The 27790-nt window shown below is 37.9% G+C and overlaps 1 protein-coding gene and 1 long non-coding RNA gene across 3 annotated transcripts in view; one reads left to right on the forward strand and one right to left on the reverse strand.

Moving 5' to 3' along the window:
• The window catches only part of LOC127938687 (uncharacterized), a 77991-nt gene extending 57617 nt beyond the window's left edge, over nucleotides 1–20374 (forward strand). The window contains exon 2 of the long non-coding RNA XR_008148776.1: nucleotides 20210–20374. This is a non-coding gene — a long non-coding RNA (uncharacterized LOC127938687). The remainder of the gene's footprint in view (nucleotides 1–20209) is intronic.
• Nucleotides 1–27790, reverse strand: part of LOC127938685 (syntaxin-binding protein 5-like) — an 87815-nt gene that overhangs the window by 54718 nt on the left and 5307 nt on the right. The gene's annotated exons all lie outside the window — the stretch shown is intronic.

The raw sequence follows: 27790 nt of genomic DNA on the forward strand, positions 1-27790 counted from the left end.
ATAAAGACCAGTGGACTGCTCATGGCTATAAAGAAAACACCCATTAAATCTTTTCACAAACAGCAATGAGCAGCCTAAGATGTTGCCATCAATTACTAGACAGTAGCCATGCATTTAATGTCTTAACAATGGCTCTGTTACAAAAACTAGTAGAAAAAAGGCAGAATTTTAAGGCATGATAGACACATAGCTGCTCCACAAGACCATACCTCCTTCTAAAAATATCCTGCTTTGACCAAATTCAAAAGCCTTGGCATACTGGTATCCTGGTAACACTTTACAATAAGTACTTTACAGGGAGTGTCAGCTACATTAAAAAAGTTAACAGCTTAAGTCATTTGTGGATTAATGCGTATTGGAGACGCGAACTGTTTAAAACGATTCAGTTCGATTTGGTGAACTGGTTCAAGAAGATCCAGTTACATCGAGTGATTCATTCGCGAACCGGATATCAAAAACTGCTTTGTTTTGAACCCTCTCTCACAACAGACACAGAAGAGAAGACAATGCTGAATAAAGTCGTAGTTTTTGATATTTTTGGACCAAAATGTATTTTCGATGCTTCAAAAAAATCTAGCTGACCCTCTGATGTCACATAAACTACTTTGAAGATGTTTTTCTTACCTTTCTGGACATGGACAGTAACCGTACACACAGTTTCAATGGAGGGACTGAGAGCTCTCGGACTAAATCTAAAATATCTTAAACTGTGTCCCGAAGATAAACGGAGGTCTTACGGGTTTGGAGCAACATGAGGGTGAGTTATTAATGACATGATTTTGCTATTTGGGCAAACTAACCCTTTAATGAACTAAGAATAAACAATACTTCTACCGCATTTTTTTTTTTTTTAAATCTTAGCTAATGTTAATTTCAAAATTGACTAATGCATTATTAAAATCAAAAGTTATGTTGTTAACATTAGTTAATGCACTGTGAATTAACATGAACAATGAACGACTGTATTTTCATTAACAAAGATGAATACATACTGTAATAAATGTACTGTTTATTGTTTGTTCATGTTAGTTAATACATTAACATTAACTAATGGAACCTTATTGTAAAGAGTTCCCGGTATCTTTTATAATGCCTAGAAAACATAAATATATAAAACATGGCAGCTGAGGTTAGAGAAACATTGATTAGAAACTTATGTTTCACTCAATACTGAAAAGTATTGATAAAAACAGTTCAGGGTAATTAAAAAATGTAGCTCTTTGTATTTATCTTACCAACATGCAAACCTCAAAATCCAAAAAGTCAATTGTGAAGCGTGCCTCATATTTCATTTCTGTAAAAATGCTATCTCAGAAGACAGCTTACAAGGTTTTTGTGTGGCTATATCAAAGACATTAAGTCAGTCAACAAAAAGTAGGCTAAAGGAGGGACAGAGAAAAAAGCAGGTAGAAAAAGAAAGCTGCCTACGGGGTCAAGTGATGATGATTCTGCTCTGACATCAGGAATGTTCGGTCATGCTTTACTCTAAGAAAGACAAGACAACACGCAAACACATGGATATGCACACAGTTACACGTTACACAGTTACACAGTCTAACACGTTACAGTGAGCTTCACAACTGTGTGTGAAACACAAGCATACTCTCTCTTTCTCACCCATGCTCCTGGGAATGATTAATTTGTCTAATACGCTTTCTAAATAAATAAACTCCAGAGGCACATTTGATTTATTGGGGACCCAAACAATTAAAGTTGCAAGCACTGTGGCTGTCGCTGCAACAAACTGCCTTCACCTTGAGCATGCTTCAGTGCTCATACGCTCTCAAACAAGCCACTCTGCAGATACACTTGACACGCAGTGTGCTCTATTAAAACATCCTATACTCAGCACAACTGTAATCAGCTAACATGCAACCGGGGATGATTCATCTTAATACACTTACTCATGTTACGCTGCTTTTCCAGAGCTGCCCTGTCTTGAGAAAATTTGCATACTGGGGCATTTTCTTCTCCAGAGCATTGACTTCCTTCCATGTGATATTTCTACAGCACTTATGTGTTAAATCAGGCATGATGGCTAACGCTTTACAGCCATGATTTTAACATAACATTTCAACATTGCTGGAAAAGATTCACACTATGTGGCAAAAATTGACTGACTAAGAACCCAACACAACTGTAAATCAAACATTCGTTATGTCTGTGCAAAAGACAAACAGACAAAACAAATGTCAGACAGACAAAGAACAATAGATAGAATGGCAGACAGAAGGATAGATTGGAGAGAGATAAAGACACAGAGAGCATTTTTGTTAATGTGATCATCTCATGAAGAAACATTTAAACAGTACGAAGTATACAGGAGGACTCACAAATGAAAGAAAGTGCTGTGTGCATCATTAAAAGCCTCTCTCCTTGTAGGTGGGTGTGATTGATTCCTGGAGATTGGCCAGAGAGTATTAATGACCCTGTTCTTCAAGCTAAATTTAGGTCTAGCGTTCACCACTCACAGAGAATGATGTAGACCCTCTAACACACACACACACACAAATACAAGAGCTAAGAAACTGCAAAGGCAAGAGAACAGCAAAGAGAGAGGCAGTGGAAATGAAAAGTTAGTAGATTCTCTTGTAACCGGAGGCCAAAAGAAAAAAATATATAGTGCAAAATAGAAGCAGGTACAACAGACAACTTTCATAAGAGCATTCCAAAAGTTGAAAATTAAACCTTCTTATTTGTTTGCCAATGAGATATATAAGCTGAATAAGTTAATTAAAGACGTGCCTATACATTTTGTTCAGCATATCATATTAACCACCAATTACAAAGATAATACCTCAATTAAAATCTCAGAACTATGTAATATAGCTTTAGGACTTTGCTAGGATACTGATGCAGCTTAGAGAGTTTTATCTTCCTCATATGAGTCTGTAAAACGTCTTCTCACTGCATCTATTGTGAATGAAATAGGATATTGATACCCATGGGGAGCAACAAAAGACACTCTAAACATCAAATCAATCAACATTTAAAGATTCGGTGAGACTGCATATGATGCTGTGTCTGATACCTTATGAGAAGTCTCAAATTCACAGTCATTATGGCTGTTGAATAAATGTTTTGATACAAGGTGTCCTATTAAATCGAATGGCGCCATGAGGGAAGAATTTATTAGTGACTGCAATGCAGTAGTCCAGTACACTTCAGACAGGTTTTCCTAAGAAAAAAAGCATAAAGCTCATTTGCACTTAATGTAGAGGATGCACACCCCAAATGTCATTCACTGTTCAGGATATATGTCTGTACACTGAAGCTGATAAAAGGAGTCCACTATTTTAAAAGCTTTCTTAAAATGCTAAAAATAGCCAATGGTAATACTGATAATTTCATCATGTATCTCTAGGTTTCTGATCGAAGAATCTCAATTATGTTGAAAGCATCAAACTTTAAAAGATACATTCTATATAGGTATAGTTATAAAAAAAAACTTTAAGTTTTTAGCTATAATACAGCTACTTAATGTACATTTTTAAAGCTAAAAATAGTTTAAAATAAATCCAAATATAGATGGGTTTTTGAATGAACAAACATTTTCAACTCTAGAGATAATAATTTAAGAGAATGTGGACACTCAAGCAATGTAGCATTAAAAAAAGAGAAAACGCCATTACTTTTGGAAAAAGTAGCTGGTTACTAGAAAAACTACTGTATATAAAACACTACCATGCTACTAAAAATGCAGTGTTGCCTCCTTTGGTAAGTTTCTCCCCAACACTGAAATGAGCAGACAGACAAAACCTCCTGCTTTTTGGCAGGACAATCGACTCTAACTTTCAACAAAGTCATGGCACAGTGCACTCACAATAAAAATGGGTAATATTTAGCTTTTAATTTAACAAATGGAGAGCCAACTCCCATCGAGGGACTTTATGCTCTATGCTTTTTCCCCTGGGTTTCTATCTATCCACTGCTACAGCAAAATCAACTGCTCTTTCGCTAAATTATCTGTCCAAGGACACCATAGCACACACACAGTCAAGAATTCCAACACTGGAGCAATTCCCAGGGCATAGTGCCGATAAGCCAGCCATTAAACAGATAGAAAAGAAGGGGGGGGAGAAGAAGAGAAGATGAGAACGAAAGACAGACGGAGAGACAAATGGGGAGATGGAAAAGATAGATGGAAACAGTGATGGAGGGAGGGAGTAAAAGAGGGAGAGGGAGAAAGACGGTAGGGAATAAATGAAGAAACGATAACAGAAGATATAGAAACAGGTATAAGAACAGAATGTCCTTAAGTGTTGGAAGGAAAAAACATCATGTTCTGGCCGCTAAGGATTTTAAGCGAGTTTCGAATTTGCCTCTTTGTTTTTCAAATTTGGCATTGAAAACATGATTAGCCACTCTTATATTAGCAATAATAACTTGTGAATAAGTTGAAGTGTTGTCTGTGGGCAGCAGGCCATGTTAATCCAACCAGCTCCATCAGTTGGTGAAGACAGGAAATTAAAGTATGAACGTGAATTAAAAAAAAACAAAAACATACAAGCATTGAAACGTGAAAGAGCAAGACAGAGAAAGAGAGAAAAAAGTCATGTCACTTTTGAGTGCTTACAAATTGTTGCTGACCCCGCTCAACGAGCCTAAGGGTGAATCAAAAGCCAGAACATTAGCGAGCTTGTGCACTGACCCATAATACCTCAGCCTCTTCCAGATTCTAGAGAATTCCATCAAGGACAAAGCCTCTGTGTGAAGCCAGCAGCACTACTCAGCTCTTCCCTCTGCCCATGAGTCAGCATGCTGCCTGGACAAGAAACATCCTTCAACACAATCTAAGAAATGCCAACTTGCTGCACTATCTGTTCTTTCCTTTATCCTGCTCTTCTCTCTCTAAATGACTAATGATCCTTTATTCCTTTTGGTTTATATTAAAGGGATAGTCAATTCAAATTTTAAATTTTATCAATTATCATTTTTTTACTCACCTTCATATTTTACCTGTATGACTTACCTTCCTGTGTGGAACAAAAAAAGGAAATGCTTAGCATAATGTCTATGCTGCACTGTTCCATAAAATGAAAGTGAAAGAGGATCAAAGTCTATTAAGCTACAAAAAGCACAAAAATCATCACTAAATGACTTTTATGCACTAAATTCCAAATCTTAGACATATATTTGAGGAACAGACTGAAACTAAACATATGATTCACTGAAAATCTTGCTTGACAGCTGAGATCACCATTCACTTTCATTTTATAGACAAGAAACATATTTCACATTGTGTTATAAATACACTTTTTGTGTTACTTAAAAAAAAAAAAAGTTTGGAACGTCTATGGGTTTATGGATTGAACTCTTTATTTAAGCTGTAAAAAAAAGCAGCTGTACTGCTACAGTATAAACTGCTGCTGCTTATTGGTTCAATTGCGATAAACATACACCACTTTTTTATGCATTTTTATAATCTTCTCCAGCTGTGATCACTTCAACTGCACCCCATTAGCAACAAAATAAACCAGAAAGAAGAAAAGACAAAAACAAAACGAAATTTCTGCCTCTGGAAAAGAACAGTTAGGCACAGCCAAAGGCTGCATGAATCCAACAACCCTCCCCTGAGATGTACTACGTCTCGCCTGCAGCAGACATGGGTTAAATGTGTATTTCAAGGACATGACTGTATCACTCCCAGATATGAGATGTGTCCCATGGGACAGGAATACTTCCACTGTTAAACTGAAGATTTTAACACCAAAGACCTGCAAAACCACACGCTCAGACACAATGCCACCTGATGATACCCACATACACCACTTATTTGGCATTTCAGCCAACGCAAATTACAGTTAGTAACAGTCTCCGGATTGTCTTGACCTTTACTGCACTTGTCTTCCTGCCATATTGCATTAGACAACGTGTCTGCATCAGAGCATACGTGCGGTGGAACATACGGACACTGCTGTGTATAATATTATTACCATCTCCATCAGTCCTCACCAACGGACCTCTAACACTTGATATGCACACCACATGAAGGACTCATGGAGACAGATGAGATGAGTATAAGGAAGTGATAAAGGAGTAACACTATGCAGTTTATATGTAGACCTATAGGGAAGAAGACAGTTTTGAGCCCATTCTAACTAGCATATTTTTCAAAACTTTCACTTGGCATTTTACTTCTGAATTTCTTCAATCTACCTCATCTACAGTGGGTATAGAAAAGAATAACCCCCTTTTCAATAATCAGATTTTGTTGCTTTGCAGCCTGAAATGAAGACCGACACAGTTTTTATTTTATCCAGCTGTATTTACTAATCACCCCCTTGTGTCAGCATTTTGTTGAACCACCTTTTGCTTTAATTACTGCCTTCAGTCTGTTGGGATATGTCTATTTGTCCACTTTTCTTTGCAGAACTGCTCAAGTTCAGTTACATTTGATGGCTCTTTATAATCCTCCTGGATTTAGGACCTTGGTAAATTTAAAACCCTGGCTACGGCCCTGACTGCAGTTGCTGTTTGCAGCTCTGTTTCACATAGAAACTGAATATGCCGGGGTTAACGACACCACGCTGCGGCAGACGGAGACGCTGAAGAGGGACTTCAGGAGCCTGATCGAGACGGTTCGCAGCACGACGCCCGCGGCGACGGTCGTCGTGTCAGGACCACTGCCCACGTATCGACGAGGACACGAAAGGTTCAGTAGACTTTTTGCTTTAAATGAATGGTTGTTGTCATGGTGTAAAGAACAGAAACTGCTATTTGTTAATAACTGGAATCTTTTCTGGGAGCGTCCTAGACTGTTTCGCGCTGATGGATTACACCCCAGCAGAATTGGAGCGGAGCTTCTCTCTGACAACATCTCCAGGACACTTCGCTCCATGTGACTAGTAAGACAATTCTCAAATAACCATTATGATGAGTTTTGTTCTAACCGCTTAAATGCTAAAGGTACTTGCGCTGTAAAACCTATTAAGACTGTGTCTGTTCCCCGAATAGTGAGGTCAAAATATAAATATAATGTAGGATCTAGAAAAAATCTTATCGTAATTAAACCAGAAAAATGTAAAGTAAATGAACAAAAACAATTTTTAAAGTTTGGGCTCATAAATATTAGATCACTCGCACCAAAAGCAGTTATTGTAAATGAAATGATCACAGATAATAGTTTTGATTTACTCTGCTTGACTGAAACCTGGCTAAAACCAAATGATTATTTTGGTCTAAATGAGTCTACTCCACCAAACTACTGTTATAAGCATGAGCCCCGTCAGACTGGTCGTGGCGGGGGTGTTGCAACAATATATAGTGATATTCAATGTTACCCAGAAAACAGGATACAGGTTTAACTCTTTTGAAATACTTCTGCTAAATGTTACTCTGTCAGACATGCAAAAGAAATCTAATGTATCTCTTGCTCTGGCTACTGTGTATAGACCACCAGGGCCGTATACAGAATTCCTAAAAGAATTTGCAAATTTCCTCTCAGACCTTCTAGTTACAGTTGATAAGGCGCTAATCATGGGAGATTTTAATATTCACGTTGATAATGCAAATGATACATTAGGACTTGCGTTTACTGACCTAATAAACTCCTTTGGAGTCAAGCAAAATGTCACCGGGCCCACTCATCGTTTTAATCATACACTAGATTTAATTATATCGCATGAAATCGATCTTACTGCTATAGATATTGTACCTCAAAGTGATGATATTACAGACCATTTCCTTGTATCGTGCATGCTGCGTATAACTGATATTAACTATATGTCGCAGCGTTACCGTCTGGGCAGAACTATTGTTCCAGCCACCAAAGAAAGATTCGCAAATAACCTGCCTGATCTATCTCAACTGCTAATTGTACCCAAAAATACACACGAATTAGACGAAATTACTGACAACATGGGCACTATTTTCTCTAATACATTAGAAGCTGTTGCCCCAATCAAATTGAAAAAAGTTAGAGAAAAACGTACTGTACCATGGTATAACAGTAATACTCACTCTCTCAAGAAATTAACTCGTAGTCTTGAACGCAAATGGAGAAAAACTAACTTAGAAGTTTTTAGAATTGCATGGAAAAACAGTATGTCCAGCTATACACAGGCTCTAAAAACTGCTAGGGCAGAGCATATACACAAACTCATTGAAAATAACCAAAACAATCCTAGGTTTTTATTTAGCACAGTGGCTAAGTTAACAAATTACCAGACGCCACCTGATTCAAATATTCCACCAACGTTAAATAGTAATGACTTTATGAATTTCTTCACTGATAAAATAGATAACATTAGAAATACAATAGCGAATGTAGATTCTACAGCGTCTAACACTTCAGTTTCATCCATCGCACCCAAAGATAAACTGCAGCGCTTTACAACCATAGGACAGGAAGAGCTAAATAAACTTATCACTGTATCTAAACCAACAACATGTTTATTAGATCCTGTACCCACTAAATTACTGAAAGAGCTGTTACCTGTAGCAGAAGAAACGCTTCTCAATATCATAAACTCGTCGTTAACTTTAGGACACGTCCCAAAACCATTCAAGCTGGCGGTTATCAAGCCTCTTATTAAGAAACCAAAACTAGATCCTAGTGTACTGGCAAATTATAGGCCTATTTCAAATCTTCCATTTATGTCTAAAATTTTAGAGAAAGTTGTGTCTGCTCAATTGAGCACCTTCCTGCATAAAAATGATATGTATGAAGAATTTCAGTCAGGTTTTAGGCCCCACCATAGCATAGAAACTGCACTTGTTAAAATTACAAATGACCTGCTCCTTGCGTCAGACCAAGGCTGCATCTCATTTCTAGTCTTACTTGATCTTAGTGCTGCGTTCGACACCATAGATCATGACATACTCATAGATCGATTACAAAACTATACAGGTATTCAAGGGCAGGCTCTAAGATGGTTTAGATCCTACCTGTCCGATCGCTACCATTTTGTTTACTTAAATGGGGAGTCATCTCATTTATCATCAGTAAAATATGGAGTGCCACAAGGATCCGTCCTAGGTCCCCTTCTATTTTCAATATATATGTTGCCCCTTGGTAATATTATTAGAAAATACGGAATTAGCTTCCACTGTTATGCTGATGATACTCAGCTATATATCTCAACGAGACCAGATGAAACTTCCCAATTATCTAAGCTAACAGAGTGTGTTAAAAATGTAAAAGATTGGATGACACACAATTTTCTCCAATTAAATTCGGATAAGACAGAGATATTAATTATTGGACCAAAAAACACTACACAGAATCTTGTAGATTACAATTTGCAACTAGACGGATGTACTGTTACTTCCTCTACAGTCAGAAATCTGGGTGTTATATTAGACAGCAATTTGTCTTTTGAAAATCATATTTCCAATGTTACAAAAACTGCATTCTTCCATCTTAGAAACATTGCCAAGCTACGAAACATGTTATCTGTTTCTGATGCAGAAAAGCTAGTTCATGCATTCATGACCTCTAGACTGGACTATTGTAATGCACTTCTAGGTGGTTGTCCTGCTTCTTCAATAAACAAGCTACAGGTCGTCCAAAATGCAGCAGCTAGAGTCCTTATGAGGTCAAGAAAATATGATCATATTACCCCAATTTTACAGTCTCTGCACTGGCTACCTATTAAGTTCCGTATCAGTTACAAATTATCATTACTTACCTATAAGGCCCTAAATGGTTTAGCTCCAGCGTACCTAACTAGCCTTCTACCACGTTACAATCCATCACGCACCCTAAGGTCACAAAACGCTGGACTTTTGGTCGTTCCTAGGATAGCAAAGTCCACTAAAGGAGGTAGAGCTTTCTCACATTTGGCTCCCAAACTCTGGAATAGCCTTCCTGATAATGTTCGGGGTTCAGACACACTCTCTCTGTTTAAATCTAGATTAAAAACACATCTCTTTCGCCAAGCATTCGAATAATGTTTCTTTTTAATTGTGAGTGTAGTTGCATCTGTTCAAAGTTGCATTTTTATTCATTAGCTTGGGTTAAACTAATTTTACTTTGTTGGATCAGCAGCTATGCTAATGATGTCTGTATTTTGTTTCTATGTTTCGCCACGGGATTACATCCCGTGGTAACTAGGATTTAAACAAGCTCCAGTCTGGATCCAGAACACCTGAGAAGAGATGATGCTGACCCTCAGAGGACCTCAGATGATGCTAACCTTGAATCAACAAACAGAACTAACAATTATTGCTAAATGTGTGACTGAATCATATAATAACTTAATAATATTGATAGTTCATCGTCTAGCTGACTATGTCTTGTATTATTATTATTTTTTTTTCTAAAATCCTGTCAAATGTGCACAAACTACTAGCTACTACTAAATATTGTAGAAACATAATTTTCTGTAAAGTTGCTTTGTAACGATTTATTTTGTAAAAAGCGCTATACAAATAAACTTGAATTGAATTGAATTGAATTGAATATGCACATTTGCAAACTAACCTGAAAAACACATTTTTAACACAATTTTAACACAATTTGAGCATATATTCATGATATTCTAGAATATATTTCTATAATTATATTATAGAAGTTTTTTTCTGGTCCAAAGTGTGTCCTGCAGTTTTTGAGATTTAATTTGTTCCCCATATAAAACAGGAGTTGGTCTTGCATGCCCGAAATAGATGTCCAGAAGCACTGCAAATATGACCGTCAAGTGAACCGAGTTTTAAGTATCTATCACTGTCAGGACTCTGAACACAAAGGATTTTTTTTCTGCTGTAATAATTTTACTGGCTCACAAAAGAATGAGCAGCATTTTTTTAATTGCTAGAAATATTAATACATTTAATACTAATACAATTTTTGTTCACCGAAGATGCTTGGAAAAGAGAATGTAAAAATGTCACTAAATAAATGAGAAATAATATAGCATTAATGTAATAACGCTTGTTCTGAAAAACGATGGCAAACTATACCAAACATTACTGATGGTTTGTGGCTTTAAACACATTCATACTGATGCTTCCAAGATTATCACATCATCTTTGCAACTTTTACAAAAGCACTGTGTGTGTGCGTGTGTGTGTGTGTGTGTGTGTGTGTGTGTGTGTGTGTGTGTGTGTGTGTGTCAGAGTGAGGCCAGGACATAAAGAAGAGGAAAAGCCAGGATCATGACAAGCACACCTGTTAGACAATAATATAAAATATGGGGAATTTGCAACAATAATGTAGAATATATCACTGAAAACCAAATGTCAATGCTTTCAAGGCATAAGAATGGATATACAACACCAATGAATATAAAATAATTCAGCAATGGTCCAAAGGGGCAAGTGATTATTCCACCAACTGTTCTGACACATTCTCACACTGGCCCCGAGCCAGCAGGCCATCCTTATTGTTGAGCCCTGATTGTCCATGTTGAATCCAGAACAGTCATGCTGTCTGAATGCTGTCCCCATCTGACTGACTGGATCCAGTTTTGCCATCAATGAAGACCTTCCAATCTCCCATTCTGATATCCCAGTCTGTGTGGATGTGAGCATTATGTAAATGCTGTTGTGTCGTGTTGCGTACGATGTCATAAGAGCCCTGAGCTAAAGCTGACAGGCTAGAGAATGAGAGAAGAAGAGAGATATGGGAGCACAACCCCCACCAGCCTCCACTGATTCTAATTCTCTTCCCTTTTTTCTCTTATCATCTCTCTCTTCATAGCATGCTGTCACTTCCTCCTGCTATACATTCAATCTGTTCTCTTGAATACATGTGTAGCATGTCCCCTGTTAATGTGATGACCTTCGTCCTCAATGCATGTCCTCCAAGAATATCAGCTTTTTGACTCTGAGACATCTGAGTCACACACACACACACACACACACATACCGTCACTGTTCTCCAGAGCAATGTGTCTGCCGGCTTTAAAAGCACCGCCACACCCCTTCAGTGCTCTGCCTTCCCAAAGATCTTCCAGGCTTTGTTCATAAACCTCAGCCTGACAGTTTTCTACAAAACACAGCTGTTTACCAAACCAACAGGAATCAGATAGAGGGAATCTAAAATATTTTTAACAATTCGGGAATGCATCTACCTCTGTTTATATCACAATGGACACAATCACAATCACAATATAATCCCATCCAATAAAACACCCACAGAAATAGGGTGCAGTCCAAATGTCTGAGACCGAAAGCAAGGTCTAATTTAAACCTGGAAATAAACTTGTTTATCCAGGATTAAGAAAAAAGAAGAAGAAAAAAGAAACATCATGACATAACCTGATTAAGAAATACTGAAAATGCTGTACTATTTCTAGGTCACTAATCAAATAAGCAAAACTGTGACATTTCTAAACTCCTTTGTACTGAAAATATTTTATTCAAGCTTAAATCTCAAATTATGTTAAATAGCATGATCATCAGGTTTTACTCAAAGGCCAAATACTTCTTTTTAAATAGAAAAATGCTAAACAGAAGCATTTTCAGTTGTAGTCCCAGATATTTGAACAACACTTCATTGTTTTTTTAATCACTTTGACATTATGCAAATATGTTGGAGTTACAATATTCGCTTGTAAAGTAAACTGACATGGTATCCTTCACAAACAGTAAGACAGAGTTCTGCTCACGCTGATTTTACAATGTTTATAAAAGCAGTATTTACTTGCAAAGCTTTCACACTCACCTGCACCATTAACTCTTTAATGCAGAGGGCACAAGGGTGAGATGAGCTTTTGTTCAAACACACACACAAATACTCAATGAGCACAGTGTGTAACTTTGGGAAGTGCATTAAAAATGTATGGTTCTGCAGCAAATGTGTAATAAAAGGCCAGCATAGACTAACGTGCCTTTGCATGGGTGAAAGTACTTTGGATAGGGACTATTAGGAAAGTGAGTTCAAATATTTAAGATAGATAGATAGATAGATAGATAGATAGATAGATAGATAGATAGATAGATAGATAGATAGATAGATAGATACTTGTTCAACAACTATTCAGTTGGGCTGGTCCATGTTTATGTGTGTCTGTTTGTGTGGGTGTTTGCCCTGTTTTAGGAGGCCGCTGTTCACCAAACATGGCCAAAGAAGCAGCATGTGGGAGGTTGCAGAAAAAGCAACGCTTGGACCACAGTTTAAACAGAAACCCTGTTTAAACTGCGACACACACACATACACACAATGCCACCCACATCACACTTTCTATCACAAGTGACAAGATTCTGAATACTGAAATAACTGCCCTTCTGTCTCGATTCAATCCTTTCGCTCTTTCCCATCTTCCATCTCTATCCTCCATGTATATTTGACATCACAGCCAAATCGGCATTCCGAACTAATCAGACGTAAACACACAAACATCCCTGTGGCCATGAATGTCCCAAATCACACAGGTTCTTCACGAGTCTGTATGTATGTTCACATTTGAGCAAGATATGCCGGCCGTGTGCCTCACTGAGCATTAAAACAACAGTGACTCATCATACCACACATTACACGTGTACCTCTCTCTGTCTCTCTATAGGGTTTCTGTTTATGATGTCATGACAGCAGTAGAGCAACGCTCCCAGCATAGGACAGGAATTAACAGCACAGTCACTTACGTCTATTATGCGTGTGTGCGCACATGGGGGAAGGGAGGTATGGTATTGCGTCTGCAGTGATTGCACTGTGTACTTCATGGACTAACAGCACAACAAGTCAAAATCACAATCTAAAGGCAGACGTTTGTACCAATAGATATCAGTCTATTAAAATCATGCAAAAATTGCACAAGCATTTATACTTGTAGTATAATAGCGCAGCTGTTGGAGCCAATTATATGATTTGGTTAACACTCTTCTTTTTATTTTGCCTTTTGTGTTCACCTTTCTAGATTTTCTGCCAAGTGTAAATTTAGTGAGATACAACAAGTATAAAGGGGTCAGTGCTTGGGGTTTAAAGTGTGAGATATCGTGGTCCCACTTTATATTAAGTATTACTAAGTGTCCCTAGTACCTATGTACTTACATAGTAGCTAAATTTATATGAAGTTTGTACCCACAGTGTAAGTGCATATTGGTACATAGTATCTTCAGCTGTAATATTTCTGTAACTACACACATGTAACAACCCTCAGGATGGTTTGTATAAGTACAAATGTGTAACAGTACATATATTATAACTACACTTTGTAACAACAACATATATAAGAATAGTGGGATCCAGGAGATGGAGATGGGTAGGTTTGGGGATATGTCAAGTGGTAGGAGCTGAATCTCGAGTTGGAGTTGTGCACTACTGTAATACCCGTGTATTTACATGGTAACTCATCAGGACCTGTCCACTTAATATAAAGTGTAACATTCTGGGCACCAACCACAATTAATATGCCTGCTTACTGGCCGCTGCTGTGTAACAACATGATATTTAGGTGATAATTACATGATAAATCCAATATAATATGTAACACTTTCCTTACCAAAAAGTGCTGTTAGTTCTGTTACACATTTGTACTTTCATAACCAAAAACTGTTGTTACCAATGTCCTGTTACACATTTGTACTTACACATACTATTCAGTCGGTTGTTACTTATGTGTAGTTACACAGACAATAGAGCTGTAGATACGATGTAAAAATGTGTAATTACACTGTGGTTAGTTACATACTATGTACACATATAGTTACTATGTACTGTAAGTACACAGATATTAGGGACACTTAATATAAAGTGGGACACTGCGGAGTCAAAAACACATTATGGCTGCAACAAACGATTATTTTTGATAGTCAAATAATCTAACGATTATTAGAATGATTGATCGACTAATCGTCGATTATTTCACTGATTAATCAATAGAATTTGATTTATTATTATGCTCTTGCAATTAGTTAAAATACTGTTATACATAACAAATAAATAAAAGATAGTCTAATCACTTCAGCTTTGGGAAATAATATTATGTAAATACAATTACTATACAATTAGTTTAAACAAATATATATATTTGACAAAATGAGATGACAGAGAAACCTTCTTATTTACCATTTAATCACTATATGAAAATTAACTCAAGGACACATCATTCTGCCTAACATCTCCTTTCGTAAGTATATAATATGGATTAGAAACAAAATAAAGGTATTAGATGTTTTATTTTTGGATAAACAATTTTATTCACAATTTACACTTCTTTCAGTGACACTGAAGACTGGAGAAAATTCAGCTTTGATCACAAGAAATTAAATTTTAAAATATATTCAAATAGAAAAACTGGTAAACTCTTAAAATGCCTTACTGGGTTATGATAATGAAAACAGTCCTGAGCTAGATTAAGCTTTGATCTCAGCAAACCAAATTATCACTTTAATAAAATATTTTATAATAATGTTTAGTACCGTAAAGCCGCTTGATTTAAGGTATTGCATAAAATACTGTAGACGTGATGTGAGTGCTTTACTGAGCTTGTGCAAACATCGGCATGGGTGTAATACGATGCATTTTTAACTGCTGTTTTCACACTGCTGTGATTTTGTTGTTGTTGTTGTTTATTTCGTTATTGAGAGGAAAGCGCACGTCATATATTTTCATATTCAAACGCCATTCGGTTCGGCTCGGGTGCGTTTCTCTGAAGCAGCGCTGAGCGCTGTATCTCTTCTTCTCTTGAATTGCATCGAGGAGGGCTAAATTACAGTCTTGCGCTACAGTGCCACACTGGTCAAACCGCATTATTGCAGGCTCTAAATTAGGTTAGTAATTAAATCAAACGACTACTTGACAACAAAAATATTTGTTGACAATTTTTTATTGGCAACTATGCACATTTTAGTAATGTTTTACAAGGACAAAGCTGCATGTCACTGAGGCTTGTGTCCCAGTAAATTGGATTAAGTAACACCCCTGGGTCAAATAAGGGATATCATATCATGCAAGGGGATAAGATCTTGCACAATAAAAAGGTAACCAACTACACAGAAGGGCATTCCCATACATCACTGCCCCTTAAAAGCAACGAATCATTCACCTGGTCCAACTTTCATGAAACAAATATTATTAAGCAAATAAAAAAATTGGCATAACAAACACCCTAAGTTGTCATATGTTCCTATAAAAAATAAATCTGTAAACCAACATTAACATACACCTCTGACATTCACAATGAATCACTGTGAAAGAAAAAAGATTAGACATATGGAGCAGAGCCACTATGATATGAGCGACGAATTCCAAGAAGCAAGGATATGATTGTTGAGGAAGCTAGATGACTAGGATCATACTGAAAATGACTTGCTTTGATAGTTTAGAGATTTCCATAAATACTGACACATAAGGAATAAGGTCATGAACTTCAAGTCATCTTTATGCACTCACTTTCCATTTTCAGAAATCACTGCTGAACAAACTCCGGATTACATTTTTTTCCTCTCCATCTGTGTTTTCATATCCTAACTTATAATTCCTGAGGCAAAAGGGAGTCAAACACGGTTAGTGTGATTAAAGATGAAGTATATTTAGCTGTTCCAAAAGCCCAATGACGCTGACTGTTGTCTTCCTTTTGCTGAGTAATGGAATGAAAAGCTAAGCCCAAGCGAATGAGAGAAATAACAGAAATTATAAAACAACAAGTGGGAGAAACAGGAAGAGAAAGAGAGCATGAAAGAGAAGTATATTTCTGTTGTTAGAGCTTGATGTGAGTGGTTCTCAGCCCACAGGAATGCGTGAATGCACAAAGAGAGAAAAATACAGAGTGGTTTGACCTGCACACCCACACTACCTCCCTGTCAAGGTCACACCTGCTACCACTCACTCCACTACAGTGTGTATTTGGCTTAAACCCACTCTTACCACGGGGTCAATTCAGGGACTTGGATGGTAGCACAAGTTTAATGATCAAAGGCCATCTCATGGGTTTTACGTGCATCGAATCCCATGACTGAAGATGGGGTTACCGGGATCATAGTCCAGCTGCTAAACCAACAGAAGGACAATTAGCCCTCGTTTTCTCAGAGATGGGCTTGTTCTGGCAACTGGCCAATAGAGCTGAAACAACGAATCGATTTAATCGATTAAAATCGATTATTAAAATAGTTGTCAACTAATTTAGTAATCGATTCGTCGCTAAATAAATTTTATTTGCCATAAGCGGCTCATTTCGTGCATATTTCAAATCTGCGGTGACCAAAGTGTGGCAGTAATGAGCCACCGGAGGTTTTACTCAGCCAGTACAGCAGGTGAAGTAGCGAATAGCCAATAGCTGGCCTCGTTTTATGTCACGTGCTTCCCGAACAGCGTCTCTGCAGCATTCAGCGGGAAGTGGGAGTACTTTACTTTGAGCCTTCAAAATGAAGAGTAACCTGTAAACTCTGCACTACTGAACTGTTTAAGGGGCCGTTCACATATCTTGTCTTTTGCGTGCTCAAGTTCGTTATTTCCTATGTAGGCGCGCAGTATGCACTCTCATAATAGAAGCGACGCGGTCGCGACACGCACGCGGTGCGATGCGCCCGTTTTTCCAGGCGCGTCCACACCGCATCAATTTATCCTTTGCTGAAATTTCCGGGTCTTCATGGAGAGGGCACGTCATGGAGAGAGCACGTCATGGTTGCTTAGCAAAGGCAGACGCCTCAGGGGCGCTTCTGCCCGAGCGCTTTGGAAAGAAGGAGAAAGCGGCGCGACTAGCGTTTTCCACGCGTTTTTAGGTGCGATATGTGAACGGCCCCTAAGAATTTTATTTGTGCAGATTCTCCAGTACAAGGTTGTTTGCAAATGTTTAGTCGTAAAAGCTGATAACATTGTTTTTTAACAGTTAACATTTAAAGCTTTACAAACATGTTATGTGATCAGTTTGTCGTTTACCAGTTCATAATTCAGACTTGCAGCCTAATTATGACTGAATGAGAGAGGTAAATGTTTGAGTATATTTAAAATGCACTTCTTTTCTAAGTATTCACTGCTCTTTTTCACACAGAAGGTTTTTTGTGTGTCCCAATTTTTTTTTTCTGGACAACCTTCTGATGGATTTTACTTTAAATTGTGAGTTCCATTCAGGTTTCATGCCATTGGCACTTTTTTTCGAAGGATTGTTTACAATTTCACAGCATAAGCTATAAAGCTTTTTCCCAGTAAATAATAAAATACAATGCAATGCAATTTTATTCTGTTTTATCCTTATACTTCGTGAAAATATGTTCTCAAAGATTCCTTAAGCTTTGTTTGGGATGTTAAACTACTTTAGGAGCTCTAAGGACTGCCATGGTGAAAACAATATTTGAAATCTCCTTGTGAATTTTGCTAGAGTATGGGTCAGTGTTTTGATTGCAGAAGAGTTCGACAAAGGATTACTAACATAATAAAACAACTCCAGGTATATTTTTGATGAGGATATGACAATGCAAAATGGTTAAAATCTCTTAAAAATCTATGCTGAATGATAAAGACCCTTTATTAATAATTTACTTGGGGAAAAAATGGAAAAAACTAAAATATAAGTACATAAACCGATTAATCGATTAATCGTAAAAATAATCGACAGATTAATCGATTATCAAAATAATCGTTAGTTGCAGCCCTACTGGCCAATGCTAACCTGTCAGCATAACACTAAATGACATGTACCTTACCCAAAAATGTATGGTAAAAAAGGACAGTTGTTTCCAGAAATTCATTGCAAAAGAAATTGTAATTTTGATGCCAGTACCAAAAAAAAAGTAAAATAGACACACACACACACACACACACACACATATACAGTATATACTGTATATATATAAACACACTCACCGATTGCTTGGTAATACAAATTGCTAATCAGCCAATCACATGGCAGCAACTAGATGTGGTGAAGACGACTTTCTGAAGTTCAAACCGAGCATCTGAATGTGGAAGAAAGGGGATTTAAGTGACTTTAAATGTGGAATGGTTGTTGGTGCCAGACGGGCTGGTTTGAGTGTTTCAAAAACTGCTGATCTACTGGGATTTTCACGCACAAACATCTCTAGGGTTTACAGAGAATGGTCCGAAAAAGAGAAGATATCCAGTGAGTGGCAGATGTGTGGACAAAAATGCCTTGGATGTCAGAGGTCAAAGGAGAAAGGGCAGACTGGTTAGAGATGATAGAAAAGCAACATTAACTCAAATATCCACTCGTTACAACCAAGGTATGCAGAATATCATCTCTATAGCACAACACGTCGAACCCTGAAGCAGATGGGCTACAGCAGCAGAAGACCACACAGCTCCTGTCAGCTAAGAAGAGGAAACAGAGGCTATGATTATCACAGGCTAACCAAAATTGGACAATAGAAGATTGGAAAAATGTTGCCTGGTCTGATAAGTCTCGATTTCTGCTGCAACATTCAGATGGTAGGGTCAGAATTTGGCGTAAAGAACATGAAAGCATGAGTCCCTTTTGCATTGTCTGTGTAATGGTGTGGGGGATATTTTCTTGGCACCCTTTGGGCCTCTTAGTACCAATTGAGCATTGTTTAAATGCCACAGCCTACCTAAGTATTGTTGACTGACCATGTCCATCCCTTTATGACTATAGTGTACCCGTCTTCTGATGGCTACTTCCAGCAGGATAATGCACAATATCACAAAGCTCAAATCATCTCAGTTTTTTTTTTTTTGAACATGACAATAAGTTTACTTAACTCAAATGGCCTCCAAAGTCACCAGATCTCAATCCAATAGAGCAGCTTTGGGATGTGGTGGAATGGGAGATTCGCATCATGGATGTGCAGCTAACAAATCTGCAGCAACTGCGTGATGCTATCCTGTCAATATGGACCAACATCTCTGAGGAATGTTTCAAACACCTTGTTGAATCTATCCCACAAAATATTAAGGCAGTTCTGAAGACAAAAGGGAGTCCAACCCGGTACTAGCAAAATAAAGTGGCCAGTGAGCGTGTGTGTGTGTGTGTGTCTATATATATATATATATTAGGGGTGTAACGATACGCGTATTCGTATTGAACCGTTCGGTACGACGCTTTCGGTTCGGTACGCGGTACGCATTATGTATACCGAACGGTTCGTTGGAGTAATTAATTATATTTGAAAAAAAAAAAAAAAGAGAGAGAGAGAAATATAATGATATGCGTTCAACAAGGTAGCCCAATAACCCAAACAACGTAACAGGCAACGCCCCTGACACTCCCGAAGAAGAAAAAAACACCATCTTATATGTTTATGTTAGGCTACTCAGCAGGCGCTCGCTCACTCAGTACGCGCTGAAGGCTCGTTGCAAAATGGCCAATGCGTTTAACAGACTAGAAAAAGAAGATCCTCCAGTAACCAACAGGTCTGGTGTTTGGGTGCACTTTGGATTCCCTTTAAGCTATAATGGTGATGGCAAGAGAGTGGTGGATAAAAAAAACAACGGTATGTCGCATCTGCAACATGACAGGGTACACCAGCGGGAATAAAAAAAAAAAAAAAAAAAACACCAGCGGGAATATCTGGGATATATGCGTCAGTACTATCTGGGAAAAGACGAAAAAAAGGAGAAACATGCACGCAGCAAACTATCCCTGCAGCATTTAGAAACTATAGCTTACAGGGAATCCAACCCAAACACCAGACCTGTTGGTTATTTTAGGATCTTATATTTCTGGTCTGTTAAAGGCATTCGACATTTTGCAACGAGCCTTCAGCGCGTGCTGAGTGAGCGAGCGCCTTAGGGGCCGTTCACATATCGTGCCTAAAAACGCATGGAAAACGCTAAGCGCGTCTTTCTCCTCCTTTCCAAAGCGCTTGGGCAGAAGCGCTCATGAGGCGTCTGTCTTTGCTAAGCAACAATGACGTGCTCTCTCCATGAGACGCGGAAATTTCAGCGAAGGATAAATGGATTTGCAGCTCTAAAAATCGCTTGCAGTAGCTCTGCTACTAAATTTATTTCAAAATTGCAATCCATATACAACTATGATCAGCTGATCCTTCATCTTGGCTGAGCTCTCAACGTTGTTACGGGAAAGGATGAAGCTGATTGGTTAGTTCTTGTCACATGACCCGCGGTGCGCTTGCGGCATTCTGAAAAGTTGAGATGTTTTTACATTTTGCTGTATCTAAAACGTATCGAACCGAACCGAACCGAACCGTGACATCAGTGTATCGTATCGAACCGAACCGTGAATTTTGTGAACCGTTACACCCCTAATATATATATATATATATATATATATATATATATATATATATATATATATATATATATATATATATATATATATATATATATATATATATATATATATATATATAGGCTAATTCTACATTCTACATCTAATTTACGTCTTTTCAAAATAATAATACATAATTTAATACAATAACCACATACAATAAAAACAAAATACACACTATAAATTTGAATATGAATTATTATCAATATGCAAAGCTCTGTGATTTAATTTACCCTAAATTAAATGTAAACATTAGAAAACTGTGAATATCAGTAAAAAAAAAAAGTTTTTAAAAGAAGTAAAAAAACAACAACAACTAAAACTAAACAATTAGGGTTAAAAAATATTCAGTAAATATTCAAAAAATATAACAGTCACAAAATAAAACAAAACATAAAATAACTGAAGTAAGAAGAAACCTAATTATTTCAGTTATATGTAATGAAATGTAATGTGCAAAAAAGCACCTTTTCACTCAGAAAAACATTTTTATAAAAATTTTACTATGAAAGCACACTGGTTTAACAATGTACATGTTCATAGTAAAATACATCATAACATATGCTTTACCTAAAAAAACTATATTAACTTCAGTAAATTAAATGTATTACGCCATTAAATTTAATATAATTCTGCACCATATTGGGCATGGTAACTTACAGTTACTAATAAAATGAATAACATTTAATGTTTAAAAGTTATTATTGTATTATTGTGTACTGTATTCATATTATTTATTTTGCATTTGTACAAAAAAAAAATCACAAACTATTTAAGTTTGTCCAAAGCTATGTAAACACAACCCTGATTAGCAAAGGATGCTGTCCACTTACACACTTGCTGTGATCTTGACACAGAATACCTTATCAGAGCAAATGTGTGTGTGACACAGACATTTGAGGGGATAAGCTCGGCTGAAGGGGCTGGAGTAGTGCTGAGTAAAGGACGGAAGAAAAGGAAGAGGAAAGTGGCGGGGGCTCTGGGACTGGAAGCCTCTTTGAAGTGATGAAACAGATCAATGAGCCAAAGACAGGCTTTGATGGCAAGACAGATCAGCTGACAGACAGTTCGGCGAAGCCTTGTTAGCATGATGAAGTGTAAGCTGGGGTGTGTGATCGCGTATGTTGTGACTGACTGACTGACTGGCAGACGACACTTCCCTACACGCGTATATCGCACTGAAAACAAAATGCTGAGCTTGTACGTGCATATGAGTGCATGTTTGTGCATTTGCCAAAGACCTAATGAAGCACACTATTCCATCGTTTGTGTGTAATTACAGAGCGGGTAGGTGACCTCAAAGGCAAAAGAGTCTCACAGTTCTGCAGAGTTTACCATGAGAGAGCAGGAGTCTGTCTCGCCTGGCAACTGCATCCCATAAACTGCACCGCACTTTCTAAACTGCATAGCAACCACTTAGCACAGACAGAAACAAAAATTCACTGCAGTGACGGGGGGAGGAGGAGGTAAAGACAGAAAGGAGAGAAAAAGAAGGCGTATGGAGGAGCGAGCAGGTGAAAAACTGAAAGGAACGTTAGAAACAATGGACAAGACATGAATATTTGGCTCTGCGTGAACAATCTGCCCTGTTTATCTTGCTAAGCTGGTGTCAGGTCTCTGCAATTTGCTATTGTGTTATTTGTTATTGCCTTTTCGCCTTAATGGAAAGGGAATGTGTCTGAACTTTGAGAGACATCAGAAACAAAGGCATTGTTTTCTGAAAGTGAAGATAATATTATATCATTCAGCGACTTTTCCATTACCCTTTCCTTCAAAGTGGTGATTCACAAGTGCCCTCACATGAGGGTGTCAGCCTGCTCCAGTTCAGCCCTTCTTTTTGTCCTGCATCCTGTCTGATTGGCCGACGCTCCTAGACTGTAGCAGGAGGTAAAAAGTTACTGTAATATTTAATAACTTCTCTGCAAATGTCACAAAGACCATATTTTTATGACGGCCAGGTACCGACACACGCAAGCCCTTTTTCATGTCTCTGTCGTTAAGATGCAAAAGCTTATTAGGTAAGAGCAATAATAGAGGAGCAGTTCAGATGGGCCGATTCCGGATTCTACTGCACAGAAAATAAAAAGCGCAAGTATTGTTGGAGCTTTTTTTGACGAGGTTAGCATAAAAATGAGCTGATAGACTTGAAATTCCCAGGGCCAGGATGGGGTGAACTAAATTGAACCTTACGCAGACTGGGCGCATTAAGATGCAGAAATACCAGATTAATGCGGGTGTAGCATTCTAGTGATGTGAGTGAGGACCTTGAGAGCTGAGGCAGTACATAATTAGGTTGGGCTGCAGGAATCAACTTGAAACAATGTCCCGAAACCATGCAAAGCCAGCATACCGTCCCCTAAAATCACTGGACTAATATATATATATATATATATATATATATATAAAACATACAAAAATATATATTGACACATATATAGAGAAAATATAAATGTAATAAAAGGATTGTAGAAGGAGATTTAAAAGAAAAACTTCTTAGAGAGGGTTTTTAGCATGCTGACAGTGTGACAGCAAAAATGGTAACTCTTACTGTCAACATGCTAAAACCCTCACAGAGTACTTGCCTCACTAAATTCATCCCATTTAAAGCACCGCAGACACAGCCAACAAATACACTGCCTTCTACAATACATTTCAAGACAATTAATGTCAGAGTACAAATGCACAAATGTATCTCACTATGAGCGTCGCATTAAGACATTTTTCAACTTTTAAAAACTCTATCTCAAGACTTCAGAGTTCAGTTCAGTTATTTTGTACTCTGTCTAGGTTTTAAGAACCCTGTTTCATGACGTCTGGTCAACATGAATAAGCCCTTAACCTATATTCCTGATATGGACACTATGGGATAATAAGAATGTTAAAAAATTTCTCAAAATATTAACAGGCACTGTAGGTTCTTCCCTCTGCAATTCTATCCCTATTGCAATGAGGTTTGAGTGCCTAGTGAATCTGATCAGATTTGTCTGAATTGGTGGCCCTTCCTGCAGTTCAAAGTACAGTAAGTTATAGAGTCACACACTCAATCATAGCCGGCTGCTGCTGTGCCATTATGGCAGAGAGGATGGACTTAAACTACTTTGCTTGAGCCAATCACATCACACAAGGGTGCATGCATGCACGCACACACACACTGCTGCCAAGCTCTCCAGATGATGAGCCTCGCTCCTGTGGATTACGTAAGAAGTGGCATAGGCATCCTCAGGCAATGTCTGTGTGTGTGTGTGTGTGTGTGTGTGTGTGTTAGGCCCAGCTCTACATGTCTGAAACTCAAAGCATAACAAGTCACAAGCACTAACACACATAAATAACCACCACAGCCATGTCACAGCCAGTATATTTCATATCTCATGTGGAATCGTATTATGGGACACATCTTTAACAAATCTTACCAGTTTCAGCATTCTCAGCAACAGTGTAGCATCACTACTACTGATCATTAGAGACAAGATGAGATACCTTTCAAGCTGACGTGTAGTTAATATTGTGTGTGTTTACACTCTTCAATGTCTATTTTCCAATGGTCAATGGATGTTTTTGTCTGTGAGCTAAAAAATGCTCCCTTTTCAGGCAATATACTATGAAAGTCTGTTTTTATGTGCCATTCAAAGTTTTTGAAAGACATTGCTTATGCAAAACAATTTACAATAACTATTTTCAAGTATTTTAAAATTTAAATGATTCCTTTGATGGCAAAGCTGCATTTTCAGCACTCATTGCTCTAGTCTTTAATTCTATATGCTGATTTGTACTCGAGAAACATCTTTGTTGTCACATTCCTCAGTTTAATGCATCCGTGCTAAATAAAAGTATACAATAAAAGAAAATTTCATCATGAACAAGAACATGAACAACATCACATTAGACCAAAGAAATTACAAAATGACATTTCCCTTACATTCAACTTATAAAAGTGCATTCATCTTTGCCATGTTTTATTCTTTTAGTTGACTAGTACTATCTGCTGTATTAACAAAAACATAAATGGCATTAATAAAAACACTTACACTGACAAGCTACGCAATATCCCGCTCATAATCGAATGTGATTTATCTAATGAACGCGATATAGCACAGCTTGTCAGTGATCTACGGCCCCTGTGTATTAAATGTCACTCCATCTAAAAGCCTGTGATGGAGATTTACCTGTACTATTAATCACAGAATCGGCTTTACTTACGAGATGCAGATGACAATCACATGCAATTTATCGTGCAGCCCTTTTTTGTTGATCACAAAGTACAAATTAGAGGAGTAAAACTAAGATGCGACGTGTATTCAATGTGCCGCCATTACTGTCTAGAGTGCGTGAAACGGTGCGCTGTGATTTGCTGTTACCGTTTACGGTGTGTGGTATGGTGCACTGTGATTGGTTGAGCGGATATATCGCATTCTGCAAAAAAGGTAGTCGCAGTTTTGGAAAAAACGGGAGAAAACATGACCTATTAATTCTACGAATATCGCATTTTGCGTAAAATAAAAAAAATTACTTTTAAATACCGACCAGAAACAATACGTGGAACAATACAGAAACAACGTGGGGAAGTCGTGGCCCAATGTTTAGAGAGTCAGACTCGCAATTGAAGGATTGTGAGTTTGAGTCTTGGGCTGGAAGGAATTGTAGGTGGGGGGAGTGCATGCACAGTGCTCTCTCCACCTTCAATACCACAACTGAGGTGCCCTTGAGCAAGGCACCGGACCCCCAACTGCTCCCCGGGTGCCGCAGCATAAATGGCTGCCCACTGCTCTAGGTGTGTATTCACTGCTGTGTGTGTGCACTTTGGATGGGTTAAAAGCAGAGCACGAATCACTTTACTGATTTTGACTTTTTTTTTTTTATGGCGTTTACTGGAACCAAAATGACACCATCTAACATTAGTTGTTTTTTGAAGGAAGCATAAATGTGTTCTTCACAGCCTATGACATCCCACAATTCTTTGCCTGCAGTTCAGTGGTGGGTGGAAAAAATACAAATAATCTCTGTAGGAACGATCTACAGGAATAAATTTACTTAGAAATGTATTTTTTTCCTTTTTCTTTTTTTTGTTACCCAACAACTTCATTAATGTTGTAGTCTTTAAATATTTACTTGTTTATGTCTAAAACTTGCTTGAATTTATTCTACATCACTAGATGTGATATTACATGTATAATGAGATATCGTCATAGAAAAATACTGTTTGATTGGGTGGAAAGTTTGCAAGGTTTCGGTGGTCTTCATATCTTTTCATGACATTTTATTTAAACGCATTCATTACAAGTCCTGAACATGATCTCTTTAATAATCTGCAACCTATAATGGAGACGAAGCTTGATCATTGTGACATATGTCTTCTTTAGAAATAAATACCATTCATTAAATTTGAATAGATCATCATTGTGAATAAAATTATCAGACTCACAGTGGGTTATATTTTTAATTACAGTGATTATGACTGTCAGCAATCAGTGTTGGAGACATATTTGTGCATAGCAGCCAACAATCTAACAGTCTACTGCAGCAGAGGAAGTGAAAATACTCAGGATACTATTTAAAATGTATCTGCTTTACCATGAGGTCATCACACTACTTTATGCATGTCTGTGTGTGTGTCTGAGAGGTTGATCAATAGATTTGCGTGATAGCTGTACAGTCTTAGGGCCCGCAAGGCTAGCTGAGTTATGAGTCTGCCATTCTCTCCCCTGTGTGCCTGATAATACAATTCTCAAAGGACAGGGACCACCCAAAACTGTCTGCTACACAATAACCACCATTTCACCACCCGCATTTTAATTATTCAGATGGTATACCACCAATACTAAAATCAGTAAAAGGTTGTTTAAAGCAAAAGCGTGTAAAATAATTTGTGGCATTCTCAAGACATTGCCCGATACAGCAAAATTGGCTCAACCAATGGTGTAAGTTTGGGAGCAGGACTATATGTTTGACCATCCTGTGGCAGACAGTGGGAGCTTTTCTTTTGGTGGTTTCCTTTAATGCAAATACTTGAAAACTACATTCTCTCTCTGTTTCCTATCTTTCGCAACATCTGACTGTCCTGTCACTTTCTGCAATCTGAAGCGAGCTGTGGGAAGCAGAACGCTTTTGGGACAGCAGCGCATTTGCCCGAAGACTCTCCCATCCCTCCCTCTGCTCTAATATTCTGGTTGATCTTGCCAGGATTCAGTCATTCTGAACTCTTGATCTGCCACTTTCAGTCATCCTCAACTGGGGAGAAGTTTACATAACTGCAAAACAGATCTCCACGCTGCACACTGACACACTGAGTGGCATAAGCTTACACATACCAATGTGATCTAATTAGCATTCATATAGGTATTCATAACTTGTGCATCTAGCACATTCATATGCTTGGACAGAGACTAAACTGTATAATATCAATGCAATGATAGTTTTTTGCAATTTGAACTAAATAGGGACAGCTATGGCCTAATGGTTAGAGAGTTGGACTAGTTACCCGAAGGTTGCCAGTTGGAATCTCGGTGCAGACAGAAAGTGTAGATGGGGGGGGGGAGTGAAGTGCCCTTGAGCAAGGCACTGAAGCCCTAGCTGCTCCCCGGGTGCTGGATATATAGCTGCCCACTGCTCCAGGTGTGTGTTCACTTCTCACTGTTGTGTGTGTGCACTTGGATGGGTTAAATGCAGAGCACCAATTCCGAATATGGGTTACCATACTTGGCAAATGT

This window comes from Carassius gibelio, chromosome A20 (assembly GCF_023724105.1).
Source record: "Carassius gibelio isolate Cgi1373 ecotype wild population from Czech Republic chromosome A20, carGib1.2-hapl.c, whole genome shotgun sequence".
In the NCBI taxonomy this organism is placed as follows: Eukaryota; Metazoa; Chordata; class Actinopteri; order Cypriniformes; family Cyprinidae; genus Carassius; species Carassius gibelio.